The following is a 23,548-nucleotide window of genomic DNA, read 5'->3' on the forward strand; positions in this document are numbered from 1 at the left end:
GGCACCTTTTTTCACACCCTTTTTTGCAACCACAACGCACTGTCTCGCGACAGACTTTCGACACTGGCGGAAGGGAACCTAACCAATTGGGAAGCCACTTTCCATCGGTGCCTCTGACCAAGCCAAAGTCAGAAAAACTGGGAAGGGTGGGTGTTGATTTCAGGCTGCCACTTCACACATGATCGGACGGTAGTGCAACTCTAAGAATATGTTGTAAAAGCGAAGCACTAGCTAGAAGAAGTCTCTGCATGCTCTTGGTCTTCTGTCGGAGAAATGGTTTTCATATTTTTTTTTAATTTTTTTTTGTAATGCTAGAAAATCCTGCATCTCTTTCATTGAAATTCTTTTCCCCATGAAAAATTCGTCCATGGATATATCCTCCCACGTAACTCCCCCCTCCAAACTATAAAATCCCTGTGAAAACGTCTATACACTTTCCAATAACCATTACTATGTGGAAACACTAGTCGAAGTTTGTAACTTGCAGCCCCTCCCACGGGGACTGTGGTGGAGTAGGTCGGCCTCAAAGACATAGTTAATAGGTTCTTTCGACTATGGTGAATGAAATGCGTATCTCAGAATTTTGATCCGGTGACCATGGGGAAAAAATTAGTGTAGGAGGGGGCCTAGGTGCCCTCCAATTTTTTTGGTCACTTAAAAAGGGCACTAGAACTTTTAATTAATTTTTGTTATAGTGAGCCCTCTCGCGACATATCAGGATCACTTGAGTCGATACAATCACCCCTGGGAAATAACAGACAAAAAAACAGAAAAAAAAACAAATAAACACGCATCTGTGATCTGCCTTCTGGCAAAAAATGTAAAATTTCACATTTTTGTAGATAGAAGCTCGAAACTCCTACATTAGGGTTTTCTGATACGCTGAATCTGATGGTGTGAAATGCTTTTTATCATTATTCAGAGCAATAGACGGAATTCCAGATATTATTACTTTAGTCCACTCTTACTTTCATATACCAGTGCCATTGATTACCCCAGACTAGCCTATTTGAGCGGTCATGTCTTCTCATTTTAACAAACTCGTATTTTCGTCTGCCATTTCGAATTTTAGGCACCTAGCGGCACTACGGTACAACTTAGGTTGTTTTTGCGTTCGTATTCAGAATCTATGCCATCGATTAACCCATACTAGCCTATTTGAACGGCCATGTCTTCTCATTTTGACAAACTCGTATTTTCGTCTGCCATTTTGGATTTGAGGCACCTACCGGCACTACGGTACAACTTAGGTTATTTTTAATCATATATTCGGAACATATGCCATCGATTACTCCATACTAGCCTGTTTGAACGGACATGTCTTCTCATCTTGACAAATTCGTATTTTGTCCGCCATCCTAGATTTCAAGCCACCTAGCGGCGATCCGAGGGAAAAGAGCATACTCGAAAGTACATCTCAGCCGATTTTGGTGCTCTCCTCAAATACGGAAGTACTCTGGTGTTTTTCGACGCTTTTCGCCTGCACTATATGCTATAAGTTGTGATGCTTGCGTAATTATAAATGAAGAAAATCTCGATAAGATCATAGTAACATAAAACAGTTAAAGTTTGCGCTATTGTCAAAGAAAAAGTGACCGACGCCTGGTCTGGTATTTGACGTTTCTTCAGTTATTTTGGTGTAATTGTAAGGCAGTATTAATTTAGTAATAAGTAGTGGATCTCAGTTTCTGAAACCAGCAAATTTGCTAAGTTAAAAAAAAAAAAAAACAATAGCGGCAAGATCTGTCAAACGCTAGATGGAACAAGTGATATTTTTGACGCTAGGACAAATTTTCAGTCTCAGTCTCCACCGTTTATAGAAGTTTTCATTTGATCACTAACTAGGTTACTATTTATCTTTCTGCCCGGATAATCCTCTCAATAATTTCTACATAAAACACTGAATTATGTCTTCTTGCTTACTTTCTGTACCCTACATTTTTAAAGCAACTGGATACCCTGTGGTAAATTTTGCCTATTTTACGAAGGAGGATACAAGGTAGTAGACATTGATATGGAAAATAAATTTGTATTATTTCTTGGATTTGTATTTGTACTATTCTTGGATTTATTTATTTTGTATTTGTATTATTTCTTGGAGGATTATTGGGTCTCTTGGATATAAACAGGGGGATAAGGTTTCTTGAAACTTGATTGAAGGCTGAAACTGAATTAAATGTGGTTGACTGGAAATTATTTATTTCTATTTTACCTTGGATTTCTTATTTTATTGGATTTCTATTTATTATGTGCAGTAGTTAGCATCATTCTGTGCTATTCTCCCTCTAAAGAGTTTTTACGGCACTTGATGTTTACCAATTGACATATAGCGATCGCAATTGCTGTCGGTCTGTCTGTCCCAGTTTTGTTAGTTTGGGCACTTCCAGATAAGCAAGGACGATGAAATTTGGCAGGCGTATCAGGGACCAGACTGGAGTAAATTAGAAATAGTCGTTTCCCCGATTTGACCATCGGGGGGGGGGGGGGGGTAAAGGGACAGTTAGTTCAGGAAAATCAGAAAAAATGAAGTTTTTTTTTACTCGCGAACGGGTGATTGGATCTCAATGAAATTTCATATTTAGAAGGATACCGTGTCTCTGGGGTCTTATATATATTCTGACAAGATCTGGTGACACTGGGGGGAATTGGAGGGGGATACGTGAAATCTTGGAAAACGCTTACAGTGGAGAGATCAGGATGAAACTTGGTGAGAAAAATAAGCACAGATCATATGTACGTGATTTATATTACCAGAACGGATCCGCTCTCTTTGAGGGGGGGGGGGTTGGGTGAGGGGTAATTCGGAAAAATGAGGTATTTTTAACTTACGAAAGAGTGATCGGATCTTGATGAAATTTGGTTGTTAGAAGGACCTCATAACTCAGACCTCTTATTATAAATCTCGACCGGATCCACTTTATTGGGGGAAGTTGGGGAGGGGGACCGAAAATCTTAGAAGACGCTTAGAGTCGAGAGATCGGGATGAAACTATATGGGAAGAATAACCACAAGTCCTAGATACCAGACCATTTTGTCGGTCTGTCTGTCCCGGTTTTGCTGGTTTGGGCGCTTCCAGATAACTTAAGACGATGAAATTTGGCCAGACCAGAACCAGAGCAGATTAAATTAGAATGATAAGTTTCTCCTATTCGACCATCTGGGGTGAGTAGGGGGACTGTTAATTCGGAAAAATTTGAAAAAAATGTATTTTTAACTTACGAACTAGTGATCGGATCTTATTGAAATTTAATATTTAGAAGTATACCATATCTCAGAGCTCTGATGTTCAATTCTGACGGGATCCGATGACATTGGGGGGAGTTGGAGGGGGAAGCCTGAAATCTTGGAAGAGGCTTGGAGTGGAGAGATCGGGATGAAACTTGGTGAGAAAAATAAGCACAATTCCTAGATACCTGCTCTCCATAACCAGAACGGATTTTATCTCTTTGGGGGAGATTGGGAGGGGGGGGGGGAATCGGAGAAATTATTAAAAAAGAGGTATTTTTAACTTACCAACGAGTGATCGGATCTTAATGAAATTTGATAATTAGAAGTACCTAATAACTCAGACTTCTTATTTCAAATCCCAACCAGATCCAGTGGTGTTTGGGGAAGTTGGGGGGGGGGAATCTTGGAAAACGCTTATAGTTGAGAGATCGGGATGAAACTTCATGGGAAGAATAACCACAAATCCTAGATTTGTGATTAACATAATAGGACAGGATCAGCTTTTTTTGGAGGAGTTTGGGCGGGGGGGGGGAGAGGTATCTAATTTGTTAATTTGGAAAAATTGGGAAAAATGAGGTATTTTTAACTTACGTACGAGTGATTGGATCCTAATGTAATTTGATATTTAGAAAGACCTCGTGTTTCAGAGCTCTTATTTTAAATCCTGACCCGGTTTGATGACATTGGAGGGAGTTGGAAGAAGAAACCGGAAATCTTGGAAAACGCCTAGGGTAGATAGATCGTGATAATGCTTGGTGAGAAGAATAAACACAAGTCCTAGATACGTGATAAATATAACCAGAACGGATTGGCTCTCTTAGAGGGAGTTGGGGGGAAGGGGTAATTCGGAAAAATTAGAAAAAATCTGATATTTTTAGCTCACGAACGGGTGATCAGACCTTAATGAAATTGAATATTTAGTAGGACCTTGTGTGTCAAATTTCTTATTTTAAATCCTGAGTGGATCTGGTGACATTGGGGGTATTTGGAGGGGTAAACAGGAAATCTTGGAAAACGCTTAGAGTGGTGAGATCGGGATAAAACTTGATGGGAAGAATCAGCGCATGTCCTAGATGTGTTATTGAAATAACCGGACTGGATTCACTCTCTTAGGGGTGGTTGGGGGATTTACTAGTTTGGACAGTTCCAGATAAGTTAGGACGATGAAAGTTGGCAGGCGTATCAAGGACCAGACTAGATTAAATTAGAAATATTTTCTTCCCCGATTCGATCATCTGGGGGGTTGCAAGCGAACAAGATAGTTGAGAAGAATTGTATTTGCCGATAAAACAAATAATTGTTCTTCTTAAGAATGGCTAGGGGTATGATTCTATCTTAAGGTGCGAAAGGTCTTAGGTTTGAATCCAGGAACACCCTAATTTTTATATGAAGAAGATCCAAAACTAGATGGATGATCAATACATCGATCGCTGAAAGCTGGCAGGTGTATAGGGACCTGACCAGACTAACCTAGACCTAAGTTGCCAGGGCAACGTGAAGTGTTGCGGCAACCTTTGTCCGGTTTCACCGACTAAAGTGCTGCGAGAGCGACACTTTGGTTTTGTCTCTACGCTATTGATCAGTAATCACATGATCAAAGGCTATTGACTTGCTAAATTGACTTTGCAGCCATTTGAACTTTATCCTTTTCAATCGTAGACATCGTGACAGATGAAAACTCGGAACAATATATTATATAATCTAGTTGGTATTATAAAGCTATCCCTAACTTTTCAGGATCAAAATACCATAGATGACATTCTATTAATTATTACGAAACTATCTCATTGTTTTACATTCTCGTTTGTGCTTGTTTCTTCACTATCGGTTAAATTATTAAGTGGTCAGCCTATCGAAGTTTTTAAAACGGTATGTTCAAACAAGAAAGCAATCAGTTATCACATGACTGAAGGCTATTCCTCAGCGTTGAAAAAACAACAACTACAAAATAATATCGAAAGAAGGGACTAAATTGACTTTGCAGCCAGTTGAACTTTGTCCTTTTCAGTCGTAGACATCGTGACGGATGAAAACTTGGAACAATATCTTATATAATCTAGTTGGTATTATAAAGCTATCCGTAACTTTTCAGGATTAAAATACCATAGGTGACACTAATTATTACGAAACTACCTCATTGTTTTACGTTATCGTTTGAACCCATTGCGTAAACACTTAATTCTGTCAGATTTAAAGAGATTGAATACAATTTGCACAAATTTCTCGCCCAAAGTGAACGGATTCTTACTTACAAGTCCCTCTCCCGTGATGGACATTAAGTTCACTGGGAACAAATAAATGGGTACACCAACTAGCAAAAGATGCAAACCCTTCATCGCTGAAGATGATTGTAGGCCAACAGCCGATTATTACTTACAAGTTCCCTACTTGTCTTACCACTGGAACCAAATTGGTTTAACCATCAAATACACCGGAAACAAATAATGGGTACACCAACTAGCAAAAGTGGCAACCCCTCATTGCCGAAGATTGCCGATTATTACCTAACAGCCGACTGTTGCTTACAAATCCTTTATATATCTCAAAATTTTTATCGGCATAGATTTCGTTTTCGTGTGTACCTTACTACTGAAGTTGTCAACCCCTTGAAACTTTCAAACTGGTATACCTCATGAAGGAATTTTTGTGCCAAAAAATGGATGTCTTACACTTCGATCAGCTCATCAAGAGGTATCGATTACCGTAAAAAAAATCCTATCTGTCTTAGTTCAAAAATTTTTTTTTCCGTAGACCAACTTTCTAACGTCACCACTTAAAAAGGAGGAAAGGATAAGCTCCAATTTCCTTAGCAATGAGAGAACTTTTAAAGTTTATTAGGCTCATCTAATACCATTTCTCTACCGCAATCCCAAGTCCGAAATACCGACTGATAAACACAGCTGAAATCACGCAATGGGTAGAAACAATAGATGGCAGCACTCTCGGACCCGTGGGAAAATGCCACATTTTTGCTTTGAAAGTGGAGCTTGTCTGCTTGCCTGCTCGAACAGAGCTTTCCACTCGAAAGCAGAAACATGGTTTGATGAAACGAAAGCTTGGCTGCACAACTTTAGATACTCTTCTCTGACATAGGCTATATAACTCCACTTCACTTCGAACACCATAGGTTCTGGCTCGTGGACAAGCAAAAACCATCCTTTTTGGTCCCAGGCAACAGTTCTGCGGAGCTTTCCAAAATGTAATGTCATATTCATCAATCTGGCCTGAGGTCCACACTATCCGTAAATACCGCAAAGGTTAAATCTTTACCAGTTTCTAGGAATAAGCAGAGATCGGTGGCATAGGAAAAAAAAAACTTGGACAAAACCAAAGTGTTGCTCTCGCCACACAATTAGAAGTAGTCGCTCCCCCGATTTGGAGATATCGTAATGAGACTTGGTGGGAAGAAGCTCTCGGCTCTTCCCTCTTCCGACCTCTACACAAGTGTGATATGAGCTCTTGGCTCTTTTTTGCCGTTTATCATTGAGTTAACTGCCGCTGTTTGATTTCAAGACCTCTCTCTAACGGATAAAAATCTCAGAAGTTACCCATTAAAACTAAAATGTAACACAACTACAATAATAGTTCTTGGGAATTTGCAATTACTAGCGTAATCGTTTATGTGAATTCGCTCTTTGTCTTTCAGCCAGGACAATTATATATTTAATAAAAGAAATTTTGTTTTGCTGATAGAAATTTAAAGGAGAATTTTAAGGAGGAGAATTTAAAGGGGACATAAACTTAGTGTGTTACATTAGTAACAATTTTAAAATTTGATAATGTATCTGCCTATTTACAGATAGTCGATCAGTTAGAGCCGAATATTGTCTCGTTGCTTACGGTTCAAATTTTCCAATATTAAAATTTTTCCTTTGACTAAACAGAAGATTTGAGTGAATGCAAACGCCACCTAATGCAAACGGTAAGATATATATATATATATATATATATATATATATATATATATATATATATATATATATATATATATATATATATATATATATATATATATATATATATATATATATCTATACTAGCTGTTGGGGTGGCGCTTCGCGCCACCCCAACACCTAGTTGGTGGGGGCGCTTCGCGCCCCCCCCCCCCCAAGCCCCCCCGCGCGCGTAAGTCGTTACGCGCCATAATAGTTACGCGCCATTGTAGTTGTGTCCCTATGTCCCACCTGTGAATATAGATAGATATATATATATATATATATATATATATATATATATATATATATATATGGTTTTAACTACGTAAAACTTGCGAATATACAACATTCTTTGCTGTCCCATTGTCTTTGCATATAAATAGATTGTCAGGTTTACCAACTCTTGAACATGCAACATATAATGGTCCATGGGAAAACAATCTGTATTCAGATCTATACCTCATGATTCTAATGATTGCCCTTGAGCTTTGTTGATGGTGACTGCTAATCGACCATTCCCTGTCCTGGTGTCCCGGTCGTCATTTACATCCCCCTGTTTCCCCGGGTGTCCCCGTTGTAGTTGTGTCCCTGTGTCCCGGTCGTCATTTATATTCCCTGTGTCCCGGTCGTCATTTGTATCCTGGTCTGTATATACATTCGTTTTTTAGTTTTGTTTTTCTCCTTTATTTTTTTCCTTTTTTTTTCTTTTTTAGCTTATTTAGATTTTTAGATTTTTTAGTTTTTTTATTAGTTTTTAGTTTTTTTTTCTTTTTAGTTTTTTTGTCCCGGTCGTCATTTATATCCCCCTGTTTCCCCCGGTGTCCCCGTTGTAGTTGTGTCCCTGTGTCCCGGTCGTCATTTATATTCCCTGTGTCCCGGTCGTCATTTGTATCCCGGTGTACCGGTCTGTATATACATTCGTTTTTTAGTTTTGTTTTTCTCCTTTATTTTTTTCCTTTTTTTTTCTTTTTTAGTTTATTTAGATTTTTAGATTTTTTAGTTTTTTTTCCTTTTGTCCTGGTCGCTTTCTCTTTGAGTGTCGTCATTTATTTTTTTCTTTTTTAGTTCTTTTAGTTTTTACCTTTTTTAGTTTTTTTTAGTTTTTTAGATGAAAATTTTTTTTAGTTTTTTCCTTTTTTTCTTTTTAGTTTTTTATTGGTTTTTACCTTTATGTTAGCTTATTTTTCAGTTTTTTCCTTTTTTTTTATTTTTTTTTTATTTTTTATTTTTTTTAGTTTTTTACCTTTTTTTTTAGTTTTTTTAGTTTTTTTAGTTTTTTAGCTTTTTTACTTTTTTTATTAGTTTTTAGTTTTTTTGTAGTTTTTGCCTTTTTTTTAGTTTTTTCAGTTTTTTTTTTAGTTTTTTATTGGTTTTTACCTTTATTTTAGCTTATTTTTCAGTTTTTTCCTTTTTTTATTTTTTTTTAGTTTTTAGTTTTTTTAGTTTTTTACCTTTTTTTAGTTTTTTAGTTTTTTAGCTTTTTTATTTTTTTTATTAGTTTTTAGTTTTTTTTGTAGTTTTTTTCTTTTTTTTAGTTTTTTTAGTTTTTTAGCTTTTTTATTAGTTTTTAGTTTTTTTTGTAGTTTTTGCCTTTTTTTAGTTTTTTTAGTTTTTTAGCTTTTTTATTTTTTTATTAGTTTTTAGTTTTTTTTGTAGTTTTTGCCTTTTTTTAGTTTTTTCAGTTTTGACGTCACCTGATCCAGTTTTTTCAGGTGACGTCGCCTGATCCACAGATCCACAGACAACTTATTTTTATATATATAGATAGTTTTTTTTTTTTACTTATGTCCTGATCGTCATTTATACTCCCTGTGTCCCGGTGCTTTGTTGATTGCTAATCGAACATTCCTTTTGTCCTGGTCGCTTTCTCTTTGAGTTTCGTCATTTATTTTTTTCTTTTTTAGTTCTTTTAGTTTTTACCTTTTTTAGTTTTTTTTAGTTTTTTAGATGAAAATTTTTTTTTAGTTTTTTCCTTTTTTTCTTTTTAGTTTTTTATTGGTTTTTACCTTTATTTTAGCTTATTTTTCAGTTTTTTCCTTTTTTTAGTTTTTTTTTATTTTTTATTTTTTTTAGTTTTTTACCTTTTTTTAGTTTTTTTAGTTTTTTTAGTTTTTTAGCTTTTTTACTTTTTTTATTAGTTTTTAGTTTTTTTTTGTAGTTTTTGCCTTTTTTTAGTTTTTTCAGTTTTTTTTTTAATTTTTTATTGGTTTTTACCTTTATTTTAGCTTATTTTTCAGTTTTTTCCTTTTTTTTAGTTTTTTTTAGTTTTTAGTTTTTTTAGTTTTTTACCTTTTTTTAGTTTTTTTAGTTTTTTAGCTTTTTTATTTTTTTTATTAGTTTTTAGTTTTTTTTGTAGTTTTTGCCTTTTTTTAGTTTTTTTAGTTTTTTAGCTTTTTTATTTTTTTATTAGTTTTTAGTTTTTTTTGTAGTTTTTGCCTTTTTTTAGTTTTTTCAGTTTTGACGTCACCTGATCCAGTTTTTTCAGGTGACGTCACCTGATCCACACATCCACAGACAGACAGACAACTTATTTTTATATAGATAGATATATATATATTTTAAATAACTCACGAGTCTGGCTTAGCTGAATTTCCATTCTGAAATAAAAACAAAAACAGAACAACATATAAAATGCTTATATGCTTATATAAAACTGGCAAAAGAATGCACCGTCATATTATAAAAATAATCAATAAAAATTTTTAAAACACCAATATAAATTTTGGTTCAGATTATATGGGCTATAATATAAAAAAAAAGACTGTGAACTTGAAAAGAGGTCAGTAAAAGCGTAAAAACCAGGAAAATTTCTGTGATAATTTTTCCCGGACACAAGGGACATTTTTTTTTTCGTATCGTGAAGTCAAGCAGCAATTGTTGAGGTGAAGAGGCTATTCTTTGAATAAAATTCATTTGTTTGGATTTCTTGCAAAATTTGCAGGTGCCAAACTGGAGAAGCATATCTTCATTTGCGGGTGCCTTCCTCAGTCAATTGAATTCTTTACGAACAAACAATTATCTTACAGAATTCCCTCTTTTACTTTCTTACATTCGATTCATTATTTAGTTTTTCATAAACATACGTCGTTGATATATATAAATCTTTGACGAATCAGAAGGAGAAACCTTATTCAGGAGTTATAGAAAGGAAATGTGTGCTTTTGCTTTATGAATAGTATTGTTATTTTGAATATACAGTTTTTAATAGAAGGAATTTATGATACCGAGTAGTTTCAGGGAGGAAGCAGAAATTTCAGAAGGCATATAATTAAAAAAAGAGGGGGGGGGGGATTAACCCCAGAAAGGTAATCTTCCCAAAATGTAATGTAGATAGTAAACTTTCTTAAAAATTACTAATTGAAAATATACTGACTTTCAAACGTAATTCCAACAAAAAGTTGGAATTATGAAAATAGATATCCAAATAATGTCTTAAACAGCACAAAAGATTAGTGTCATTTCTCGGAGTTACATTATGTGCATGACTTAGCATGGTATTCACCGTAAAACGGAATTTTTTAGTGGTTTCAGAAATTAGTAGTCATTCGACAAATGCACGCTGGGCAAAGGCTACAGGTCGTTCTTTCCCTTTCCACAGACATAATTGAACGTATTTCACCTTTCACTTCCGTTGTTCGACTGCTATCGAGTCTGATCGAATGCTGCTGAGTTTGGAGATAATTAAGGAGTAGATGACATAACTGTTGATGCACTCGATGTTGATCAGCCCATAAAACAGGCACATGGGCTACATGTTGATCTTCCAAACGGTTGACATTGAACTACACAGTCAGTTGAATGTTTCAACACGCCTTTGGTGTTATTGTAGTATTCAGTGATATCAGGCTTCTGTATTATATGTGTTATACTGGTAAGCCTTATGGCAAGTTGACAGAAACAGAACCATTTTGATAGATTAGCTAGATAAGACACTAGACTCAGCTCCTAATCGAAACAGAACATTCCGGTTCCTGTAATTCTCCCATTGCTCACAAGCAGCTCTGCCAGAATATCCCTTTTTTTTTCATACAGTCCCAATTGTCTTAAGTCGAAACATTTTTTCAGAAGCTCTGCTGCAAATGTAACCGATGTCCTGTTGTCAAGTGTGACGTTTCTATTTGTTTCCCAGATAGGCGAACAATTATGTTAAACCAGAAAATTTTCAAGCTAAATTCAGCATTTTCATATGCTATATGAGACGAAATTTGCTATGAAGCTTGCAAAAAACGTTTGAAAACTGATCGGACCCCATTGTTCAAAAAAGCTTTGTAATGACGCAGTTTTAATATAGACATCAGTTTTCACGAACAGTGCGAAAGTTACTTAGATAGTAAAGCTTTTGTAAATTATACCACTAATCCTTAATATCTCCCCAACCAGTTCAGATAATAAATACCCGATGACAGCACTAGAACTGACTAAGCATAGTATTAGTATATATGGGAGGTGGGTTCCTGCAAAGCTTCCGTTTCCATGGTAACTTGCAAAACGTGTTTTGGTGTCGTAAAATTTACGAATTTTTACCCTTCTAGGGTTAAGGAAACACATTGGCATTATTGAGGAAAGCATCTCGTTTAATGTTAATTAGGACACTCATTTATTTTTATAGAAGGTTTCAACAACCATAAGCTCGTCAGTAATTTTCAATTTATGGGAAATCTCCTTAGCAAGACGTGGTGTCGAACATGGAGAGTACGTTGGGTTACTCCATTCGGAACAGGGAGGGTGAAACAATGAATATGATATATGACTACTTGTGATTTATTTGATATAAAAGATAAACCAATTTCACTAGGAAAAGGTCAATATTGAATTCAGTGAAAATTTCGAACTAATACATTGTGATTAACCAAGTAAAATGTTATTTTTTGCTCTTAAATGGATATCAACGTCAGGCGTTAGGCTTTTGAGGAATTTTATCAGTTAAGTTGACAAAATAAGCAATAGAATTAAGGTAAATGTGGAACTGAGACTTCTGAATGCTCCCAGGTCTTTATAAGAAGGAAGGATTTTTTCTCTGCCAGTCAAAAAAAATTCTCTGTATAGTTAGGAGAATAAACGAGATCAGAGGAACACCTTCAAAACCAGTATTTTAATAAGGGGAAATGGGATATCTAAAGGACAGGCACTTGCTTTTCTTAGCTTCCCAATTCTTATTTCAATTTCTAATGCGAAAATCACTGGAAGAAAGGGGAAATCATGTCAGCCGGTGCAAGATTAGACAATACAAGATGAGTTTCTTAATCAGGGTGCCCCTGAGGTTAGAAATAACCTCCTGAAGATTGTAAATATGATTTACAGAAAAGGGAAAGTACCTTGCGATTTCAGAAAAAAAGCTTAATTAAACCATTATATAAGACAGGTGTTAAGTGAGTGACTGTGGTATTTATCTAGGCATTAGCCTGGTCTTTGTAGACAGTAAATTACTTTGTAACACGATGATCTTTAGACTGAGAGATGCTATAGACAGGTGTATGAGAGAAGAATAGCTTGGTCTTAGAAAGTGCTTAGTAAGGCAGCTTAGTGCCACAGTGAGTTCTATTAGTTGTACAGAATCCACAAAAAGTAGTGATCCAAAAAGTTGTCACACCAAACAGTCTCCTTTTGTTTGTATTTACAGAGTGACTCGAACTTTGATCTTCCTTCTCAGAAGAAAGGATAGTTATTTTAGTAAAGCTGTTACTGTGAATTTCCAAAATCTGGTTAACGTCGTCGTTCACCGGTGACTGTCCGAAATTCCTTTTTCATGCTCGGATTCAATTAGCTTTGCGAATCAGTATTTTCAGTCTTATGCAAGCTTTGATATTAAATGTTAGGTATAATTAAGTTATAAATCTTAGAAATGGGTTAAAAAGCTAACTTAGATTAAACCATCAGACTTTGCATAAACCTAAATAGGTTGACTGGCAACGCTGAAAAATAGCAGGGAGAAAAAATGTATGTCGGATATTTACTATGCTCTTGTCTATTGCTCACGCGATTTTTTTCAAGAGCCCAAATAATGATAGTAATGTATCTTCAAAATATACAGAACTGTATCTGGATGTACGAATCTAATTTTCATTTTTTCGTGGAGAAAGATAATTTTGTTTCAACTTGGCTTTTTGAACACGTTTTTCTGGTCCGGTCTCAGCTGTGCCATTCATAAATAGAACAACCTTGTTTTGTATATAATAGTTATAATCATAAAATTGTGGGAATTGATCAATTTTTTTGCTGATTTGGTTATATTGGAATTTCGAAAATAAGTTAATTAGATTCATCCCAAAACAAAAATCAGTTCTTCGTTAGCCCGGCCGAACCTCTTTGGTTTTCCCCTAACGAACTGCCGTATCAATAATTAATTTATTGTTAATTAATTGGTGTTAAAGAAGTATGTTCTTCTACCAAAAATTAATTAATTTTTTTTTCGGTTAAAGTAAAGAGAGAAGTTGAAAGTTTTGACCTACTGAAGTTTCGTTTTCCTAGTTTATGCATCATATTTTTAAAAAGCTCCTCCAAATACACTGGCTGTTGTTGTTTTCCCATGGCTCTAGAATTATGAAACTATAGCTCTTGACTGAAAACACAAAAAATTATTAGGAGCAGATTATTCCTTAGTTAGCCAACAGAAATAAAGTTTGTAAAGCTCAGCATAGTCTTTTGCCCGCTATGGAATTCTCTAATAAACATTTTTAGGTCTCAATTCTCTAATAAACCTTAGTTTTCAGTAAAGTGCTTGTTTATCACAAAGTTTGGTCTTCTAACGCGTGTTTTTAAGAGTCCTCCGTCTAAAAGCAAACACCAATCTGCTGGATATTTGTTGATATTTGTTTTCAGCAAGATGTATCTGTATATTCATTTTGCAAATATCTAGGGACTATGTGTCGGTCTTTTAGGAGGGTGTGAGTAGTATATAACTGTGACAGCGGAGATTATCAAATTCAGAAAATGTTTCTGATTGGTATCTAACTAAATACTTGTTTTTCTTTCTGTTTTTTTTCTTTCCTATGCTATAAGTTGTAATGCTTGCGCAATTCTAAATTGAGAAAATCTCGATGAGATCTTTGTAGCTTAAAACAGTTAAATTTTGCGCTACTACCGAAGAAAAAGTGACCAACGCCTGCTCTGGTATTTGACGTTTCTTCAGTTCCATTGGTGTAATTGTAAGGCAATATTAGCATAGTAATAAGCACTGGGTCTCAGTTTCTGAAACTAACAAATTTACTAAGTTAATGACAGAAAACAATATCGGCAAGATCGGTCGAACTCTAGATGGAATTAGTGATATTATTTGACCCTAGGACCATTTTCCAGTCTCTGTTTCTGAAGTTGCTAAAAATTTTATTTTATCATTAATTAGGCTACTATTTATTTATATGCTTGGATAATCCTCTCAATACCATGTATATAAAACACTAAGTTATGTCTTCTTGTTTACTTTCTGTACTCTACATTTTAAAGTAACTGGATACCCTGTGGTTATTTTCGTCTATTTTTATTTTTGTTTCGTTTTTAAGTACTTTATTTTTGTTTGTCTTCTCCATTAGATGTTTTTCAAGTTTTGTTTCGAGTCTTTTGTTGCGAAACAATGCGAAACACTATAGACAGTGGTCTATAGTCGAACAATAAAAAACTACTTTTTTTTTGCGGTAAAGGGATGGTGTGATTGAATTCCCCTGTCCAGGTACGCACGCAGGAATGTGTTTTGGGGTACACAAATCTTTCACATTCCTTATTCTGTGAGAGGTATAAGAAGACTATGTGAAAATAAAATCAAATCGTGGGATTTTTTTGTTTTTTTAGGGGGGGGGGGGGCTGGATCCCACCCCCTGCGTACGTGCCATCTTACGTCTCCTGTTCAACATTTTGTTTCATCAATTGTGTTTCATCTGTTGAAAAAAAACTTATTCGTTGATCACCGTACCAAAGCAAGGTATATGAGGCAAGCCTGGGAGTAAAATGTGCCTGTTTACTTCACATATAATTACATACCTTTTCAGGCGCAGAATTCTCACCGTGATATAAAAGAAGCACAACTTCAAAAATAGAATAACAATCTCAATAGAAGCTGGAAATGGTAGTTTCATGATATTTAAGAGAGAAGAAGAGACTCAGCGACACCCAATGTGATACCAATGGCTGATATAAGGTAGTAGACATTAATCTGGAAAGCAAATTTGCATTATTTGTCTGATAACAGTTGAGGAATATTGGGTCTCTTGGATGTAAACAGGGGGATGAGATTTTTGGAAACTTGATTGAAAGCTGAAATTTAATTAAATGTGTTTGACTGGCAATTATCTATTGCTATTTTAGCATATTATTTGCTGCTGTTAGCATCGTTCTGTGATATTCTCCCTCTAAAGATTTTTTTTTACTTTTGGAGTTATACTAGAGATTAGGTAGAGGCTATCAATTTTGGTGTCACGGATATTTAACAAAATATTTCTTACTTAGAATTTTGTTCTTAGAAAATTTTTCTTACTTAAAGACTGAGGACAAATTTGTACAAGCTATTCTTGAGTTAAATCCTAATAACGGTAAAGGGTGAATTTGCCGTTTATCCTTGAGTTAATTCACACTATTGATTTCAAGACCCCTCTGTTTAACGAATAGAAATCTCAAAAGCCGCCCATTAAAACTAAAATGTAAAACAACTAGTATAATAGTTCTTGGGATTTTACAATTACTTGCTAAATTGTTTATTTGAACTCGTTCTTTGTCTTTCAGTCAGGAAAATGATATATTTAATAATAAAATAAATTTCGATTTGCTGATAGAAATTTAAAGGCTGATAGAATTTTTATGAAGGGAACCTAAAGGGGATATAAGAAAGGGGGATCTAAAGGAGGCATAAGCTAAGCTTGTTACATTATTGACAATTTTAAAATTTGATTGCTTGTTTGCCTTTTTATAGACAGTTGATCAGTTAGACCAGAATAATGTAACTTTGCTTACGCTTCAAATTTTCAAATATTTAAAATTTCTTCTTTGACTAAAGAGAAGTTTTAAGTAATTGCAAACGTTAAGATAAAATGTACTTTAGATATAACTCACAAGCTTGCATGGGTTGCATTTCTATTATGAAGTAAAACCAAAAGCAGAACAACATATTAGAGGCTTAAAAACACTTCTATATGTAAAACTGACAAAGGAATGCACCGTCATTTTATAAAAAACAAATCAATAAAAGTTTTGAAAACACCTATTTATATTTTGAGCCTTATTATATGGACCAAATAATTTCTTATATGAAAAGGAAAAGACTGTGAACTGAAGGTCAGTACAAGCGTAAAAGAGAGGAATTTTCTTCTATAATTTTTCCCGGACACAAGGGACACTTTTTTTCGTATCTTGAAGTTAAGTGCTGTTCTTTGAATAAAATTAATGTGGTTGAACATCTTTGCGAAATTTGCGGATGCCCAACCGTAGAAACATATTCAAGATGTGGACGGACAAACGAGTATCTCTAGTGAATAAATATGTTCTATTCTATATTAAGAAGCGATTAGATTACAGAAAATGGTCCTTATGCACTCAAAAGCTCTTCCAACTCCTTAAGCCCCATATAACTTATCATTTAATATAATTTCCATCCATTCCTTCCTTATATACCACACCCAAAAAATTCTTTCCTCAGTCGAATGAATTCCTTACAAACAAACAATTAATTATTTTATGGAATTCCTTCTTTTACTTTCTTACATTCGACTCATTATTTAGTTTTCTCATAAATATACATCCTTAATATATATAAATCTTTGACGAATCAGAAGGAGAATCCTTATTCAGGAGTTTTAGAAAGGAGATAGGGTATTTAGCTTTATGAGTAATATTGTTATTTTGAATATACAGTTTTTATGGCACTTGGTATTTAGCAAGTGACATATAGCGTTCGTAATTTCTGTCCATCAGTCTGTCTCTGTTTGTTAGTCGGTCCCAGTTTTGCTAGCTTAGGCTCCTCCAGATAATCTAGGACGATGACAGTTGGTAGGTGTATCAGAAACCAGACCAAATTGAATTAGAAATAGTCGCTTCCCCAATTCGACCATCTGGGGCGTGGATCAGGCGAACCAGATAATTGAGAAGAATTTTTTTTTTCCGATTAAACAAAGGATTGTTGGTCTTAAGTTTGGCTTGTTGGTCTAGTGGCATGATTCTCGTTTAGGGTGCGAGAGGTCTTAGGTTCGAATGCAGGCCTACCCCAATTTTTACTTGAAGGAGATCTGGAACTAGATACATGATTAATTTAGCGATCGCTAAAGTTAGCAGGCGTACAGGAACCGGACCAGATTAAATTTAAAATAGTCGCTTCCCCGATTTGACCATCTGGGGAGGGGGGGAGTGAACCAAATAGTTGAGAAAAGTTTTATTTGTCGATAAGAGAAATGATTATTGTTCATACATGTGGCTTGCTGGTAGCATGATTCATGTTTAGGGTGTGAGAGGTCTCAGGTTCCAATCCTGGCCCACTCCGATTTTTACTTGAAGAAGATACGAACCTAGATACATGATCAGTATAGCGATCGCTGAAAGTTGGTTGGCGTATCAGGGACCAGACCAGATTAAATTTGAAATAGTCACTTCCCCGATTCGACCATCTGGGGGGGGGGTAGTGTAAGGACGGTTAATTCGGAAAAATTAGAAATAATTAGGTTTTTTAAACTTACGAACGGGTGATCAGATCTTAATGAAATTTGATATTTAGAAGGACTTTGTTTCTCAGTTAATTCATTGTGTTGTAATACAATATGCCGAATGCGTTTTTTTGACATTTGTCGTCAGCATACCATTCTAGTGTTTTATCTGTTCCTCTTTCTAGCTGTATTTCTGTGGTAATTCCTCGCAATTAATACAACCATTGCACTCACAGTTGCCAGAAACAAAGACCTAGAAACAATAATAAAAAAAAATTAAGAATGCTCATTTTCGTATTTTTCCTAAAAGACCTTTTCTAGACTGACCACTGGGTCAGTCTAGAAAACAAATATTGTTTATTGCAGCTTTGGTTGATGTATTTTACTGTAATTTTTTGTGCTCAAACTTTTGTTAATACTTTCTTCTGAGCGTTATTTCTCATCTCTTATTTTTAAGCAGACATTTAACCTTCCCTCATTCCTTCACTGAAAAAACAAAAACAAAACCGAAACAAGAATGAACATGAGCCATATAGTTCCAATGTCCTTGGATCACCTGAATTTTGGCTGATTTTTTTTTGCAACTGTTGGATGTGTGGTATGTATTTTTTGTTGCAATTTTTGTTTTTGAGTTTTCGGTAATACTTTATTCCGAGAATCATATCTCATCTTTTATTCTTAAACTGGTATTTAGCCGTCCTTGATTCTATTATTGATAACAAAATTGTTACGCTGATAACAAGAAGCTTGTGCGTCAAAAAATGGTGATCTATTTAAATGAAAACTAGTTACCACTAACAAATAAAAAAAGATAACACAGTTTTTGATTAAAACATATAGATTTTTTTTTACTGAATGTCAAAAAGCCAAAAGTTCAACCTTTCTAATCTCACGGGTTGATTGTTCCTACTTCGAATTTCCACATGACAAAGATGCTCTCTTATTTCTGGCTAAAATACTTCTGGTTTACTCTCTAGCCAAAATTTTGGCTATAAATAAAAATTAAATAAAGTAGGCTGTGATAAAAACATATTCATAAATTTATTAGGTTTTAAAAGTATCATAGAGGTTGTGTTTGATAAGGAAAAACACAGTTCTTCAATTTTTGTGTGTACGTTTGACTGTCATTTTGAAACAGAAGTTTTTTCTTCACTCTTATTATAACAGCATAACTGTTTTCACTTATTAAGTTTGGTTTAACTAAGTTTTAACTAGTATTTATGTTATTAGTAATAACCCTTAATAGTTTGACCATTCGTTTCGCTTATGCCAGCTCTGAAGAAGTTAGGGTAATCATCAATTTTAAAACTGTTTTGAAAGAAGGACGAACGTGATACACTACTGTTTCGGGGGAGGGGGGTATTGTTAATAATGTTACAGGGGGGTATGTTGATAATAAAACAATATGGGAGGTTCAACTTAAAATGACGTTATGGGAGTGAAACTAGTGAAAGATTAAGATCCTACAGGGGTTAAACAAGTGAGAGATTAAGATAGAGGGACGCTGTTGATAATGCCCAATCTTCTCAGTAATATAATCATCTTGGGGGTGGATGGGTCTTGGTTTATCGCATAGATTCCCTATAAAGTGTTTCTAAAGACCACGGGAATTATGCCTGGCATCTGGATTCATAAACAAAGATGATAAAATCACAAATAATAATTTATTTCAGTGTTTACATACAAATTGTACAGTAGGTGTAATGCAACAAATTGAATACTGAAACATGGATAAACTCAGGCCTAGGTACAAATCAATATTGTCTTAAAATCCTACCCAGGCTAGCTTTTCACTTCCACCCGTCTAGAAATTGACTGCTAAATTTCTTCAGTCTTTTTGTATATATTCACTAGTTATGGGAATTTTGACCTCCCTGTAAACCAGGATCTCACGACTTTGCAATTTCGCTATGGAACATATATTCAGCATTTAATTAACGTATGCTTGTGATGTCGATTATGAACTTTGCTGGAGTCACGAAGTAGTGAGATAGTATAAGATTTATGTGACGCATACTCAAATTTATGGAACCTATATTCAGCATTTAAATTAGCCTTTGCTTTTGAAGTCGGTTGGGAACTTTGCTGGAGTCACTAAGTAGTCAAATGCTATTTTTTTGGCACTTGGTATTCACCAAGTGACATATAGCGATCACAAATTCTGTCGGCCTGTCGGTCTGTCTTTCCCGGTTTTGCTAGTTTAGGCACTTTCAGATACGTATCGGAGAACAGACCAAATTAAATTGGAAATAGTTATTTTCCTTATTTAAACATCTGGGGAGGGGGAGGGGGTGGGACAGTTAATTTCGGAAAAATAAGAAAAATAAGTGTTTTTAACTTGCAAACGGGTGAACGGATCTTAATGAAATTTGATATTTAGATTGATATTATGTCTGAAAGCTCTTATTTTTAAATCCCGACTGGATCCAGTGACATTTGGGGGAGTTGGAGGGGAACCTAAAATATTGGAAAACGCTTAGTGGAGGGATTGGCATGAAACTTGGCGGAAAAAATAAGCCAATGTCCTATATACGTGATTGACATAACCGGAACGGACTGCTCTCTTTGAGGGAGTTTGGGGGGGGAGGGTTAACTCTGAAAAATTAGAAAGAATGAGGTATTTTTAACTTGCGAATGATTGATCGGATCTTAATGAAATATCATATTTATAACGACCTCGTAACTCAGATGTCATATTTTAAATCTCTACCGGGTCCAGTGTGGGGGGAGTTGTGGGGGGGGGGGGGTGGCTGAAATCTTGGAAAACGCTTAAAGCGGAAAGAACAAGCTGAAATTTTGTGGTAAGGATAAGCCAAAGTCCAAGATACATGACTGACATAACCGGACTGGATCCGCTGTTTTTGGGGAGTTGGAGTTGGGGGGGGGGTGTTAGTAATTTGGAAATATTAGTAAAAATGAAGTATTTTCAACTTACGAACGGGTGATCAGATCTTAATTAAATTTGATATTTAGAAGGATCTTGTGCTTTAGAAATATTATTTGAAACCCCAACCAGATCCGGTAGCATTAGGGGGGAGATGAGGGGGGAAACCTAAAATCTTGAAAAACGTGAAAATTGAGGAATCTTTCTCTTACGAATGGGTGATCGGATCTTAATGAAACTTGATATTTAGAAAGATCTTATGTTTCAAAACCTCCATTTTCAATTCGAATTGAATTCGGTGACATAATGGGCTGGGTGGGGGAAACAGAAATCTTGGAAACCGGAAATCTTGGAAAACACTTAGAGTGGAGAGATCGGGATGAAACTTGATGGGAAGACTAAGCACAAGTTCTAGAAACTTGATTGACATAACTGGAATGGATTTTATCTCTTGGGGGGGGGGGGTTAATTCGAAAAAATTGAGTTATTTTTAACTTAAGAACGGGTGACTGGATCTTAAAAGGACCTTTTGTCTCAGAGTTCTTATTTTGAACCCCGACTGGATCCAGTGATACTGGGGGAGTTGGAGGGAGAAAAGGGAAATCTTGCAAAACACTTAGAGTGAAGAGATCGGGATGAAACATGGTGGGAAGAATAAGCAGAAGTCCTAGATACGTGATTGACATAATCGGACTGAATCCGCTTTCTTTGGGGGAGTTGGGGGTGGGGATGTCAGTTTGGAAAAAGTAGAAAAATTGAGGTATATTTAACCTAAGAACCGGTGAAAGGACGTTAATGAAGTTTAATATTTAGAAGGAACTCATGTCTCAGAGGTCTTATTTTAAATACCGACCAGATCCGGTGACTAGGGGGAGGAGTCGGAAGAGGAAACCGGAAATCTTGGAAAACGCTTAGAGTAAAGAGATCAGGATGAAACTTGGTGGTTAGAATAAGCAAATATAGATACGTCACTGACGTAACTGGACTGGATCTGCTGTCTTTGGGGGAGTTAGAGGGGAGGAGTCTAGTCCTTTGGTGAGTTCAGCGCTTTTGGATGTGCTAGGACGATGTTAATTGGTATGCGTGTCAGGGACCTGCTCAAATTGAGTTGATAAAGTTGTTTTCCCCGATTCGACCATCTGAAATGAGAGGAAAAATTAGAAAAAATGAGCTATTTTTTAATTACGAGTGGGTGATCGTATCCTAATGAATCTTGATATTTAGAAGGACCTTGTGTTTCAGATATTTTAAATCATGACCGACATTAAGCCTCTGATATTCCTTTTAAATTGATCAGTTGATCCTTCGAATTTCGCTTGAGCTTTGCCATATGAGCTCTTGGCTCTTCCAATCTCGTCACAAGTGCTATGTGTGCTCTTAGCTCTTGTTTTTGTCATGCTTTTTGTCTGATTACTATTTAGATAATTTTTGGCTAAAGTTTTGCTATTGAGACATCGAATTGCAAAGTAACAATTTTCAAACCCATAGATTGTAGGGGAATCAAACTGTTTTTTGTTCTTCTAGGGAGGTAGAAGGGTTGTTTATTGATTTTTCTTGTTGATTTCTTGGCTCGTGAGAGTTTGAAGGATTCTTTGGAGCTTAGGGAAGTCAAACATTTTCTTATTATACCTCCATTGTTTGAAAGCCATGTCCTCAGGACGATAGGGAATTCATTGCATTATGGTTTCCTTCCAAGATACCCAGTCCTTTGGTTTTGCTTTTGATACTGTTATATCATGGTATTGTTGTTCACTGGTGACCACTTTTGATTCAAACGTACTTTTTACTGTTCTTAATTGGGTATATTATTAAGTCCATGGCCTCTCGCAATGTTTACCTCTAGGGCTGATTCACTTGTTCTGACCTTTTGTCACCGGGAGTATGTATAGCTTTTTTAATTCATCATATAATGTTAGGGGTCTATGTATGGTGTGATAGGGGGTAGCATGCTGTCTGGGAATCGTTTTGAGGGTAAGAGTTAAGATTGTATCGGGAAAAAATTATGGTTTTTGGGGAAATCGTATTGTCCAGTTCTTCCCAATTTTTGCTGGAATGTTACGGGGGGGGGGGGGGGGTTTGTTATAAAGTTAAGTTAAGTGGATGTGCAAATTTGAACATGGGAGCAGGGTAGTTAAGGGGCATAGACTAAGAGGGTTCTATTAACAAATCTCTATAACCATGGAGACAGAATCATTATCGTGATGTTCAGGTCTCCCGAGCTGTGCATATTCCCTTGGGAACGATCCAACAGACAATAGGAACTGTACTTGATACCTTGACTCATAGACAAAGACAATTATTGACAATAGCTTTATTTTCTTACTTCGTATTCAACTTCAGATAAAAATGACTTCAATATGAATTAGCTGTACGTTGTTCATCAAAGACAGAATTTTACTGAATACTCTCCTGGCTTCCAGGTCTACCTTATATATCCAGAATCAACCCGGATTTCTAAATTGAGCACTGGGTAGACTGACCTCAGAAATGTTGCAATACAACTGTTCTTTTAATTATCCAACATATGGCCTAACCTCCTTGCAAAAGATTTATTACAACGAGGATTTTCACCTCTAGTTCGTTGACCAAACCAGCAATAGAAATCTGGTTTCTAATTGGCTTTAATCAAAAGTTACATTTTTGAATCGAATTTTGTTAGTTTAAAAAGTATCTTTTTTTGCTTGCTGTAAAACTTGTGCCAAAAGTAAAAAGTATCATTTTTGGCTTGCTGTAAAACTTGTGCCAAAAGTAAAAAGTATCATTTTTTGCTTGCTGTAAAACTTGTGCCAAAAGCTCAAATCCTATGAGATGATGAATTTATACTTTAAAATCTTTAGACGTATAAGAGATTCTTATTTTAAAACTTTCTAAAGTGAACAAAT

At 35.4% G+C, this 23,548-nt stretch overlaps 1 long non-coding RNA gene across 1 annotated transcript in view; it reads left to right on the top strand.

The window, feature by feature from the left end:
• Positions 1 to 23,548, top strand: part of LOC136041385 (uncharacterized) — a 69,086-nt gene that overhangs the window by 40,604 nt on the left and 4,934 nt on the right. The window contains exon 4 of the long non-coding RNA XR_010621014.1: positions 15,146 to 15,294. This is a non-coding gene — a long non-coding RNA (uncharacterized LOC136041385). The remainder of the gene's footprint in view (positions 1 to 15,145; positions 15,295 to 23,548) is intronic.

Source organism: Artemia franciscana, unplaced genomic scaffold (assembly GCF_032884065.1).
Source record: "Artemia franciscana unplaced genomic scaffold, ASM3288406v1 PGA_scaffold_174, whole genome shotgun sequence".
NCBI lineage: Eukaryota > Metazoa > Arthropoda > Branchiopoda > Anostraca > Artemiidae > Artemia > Artemia franciscana.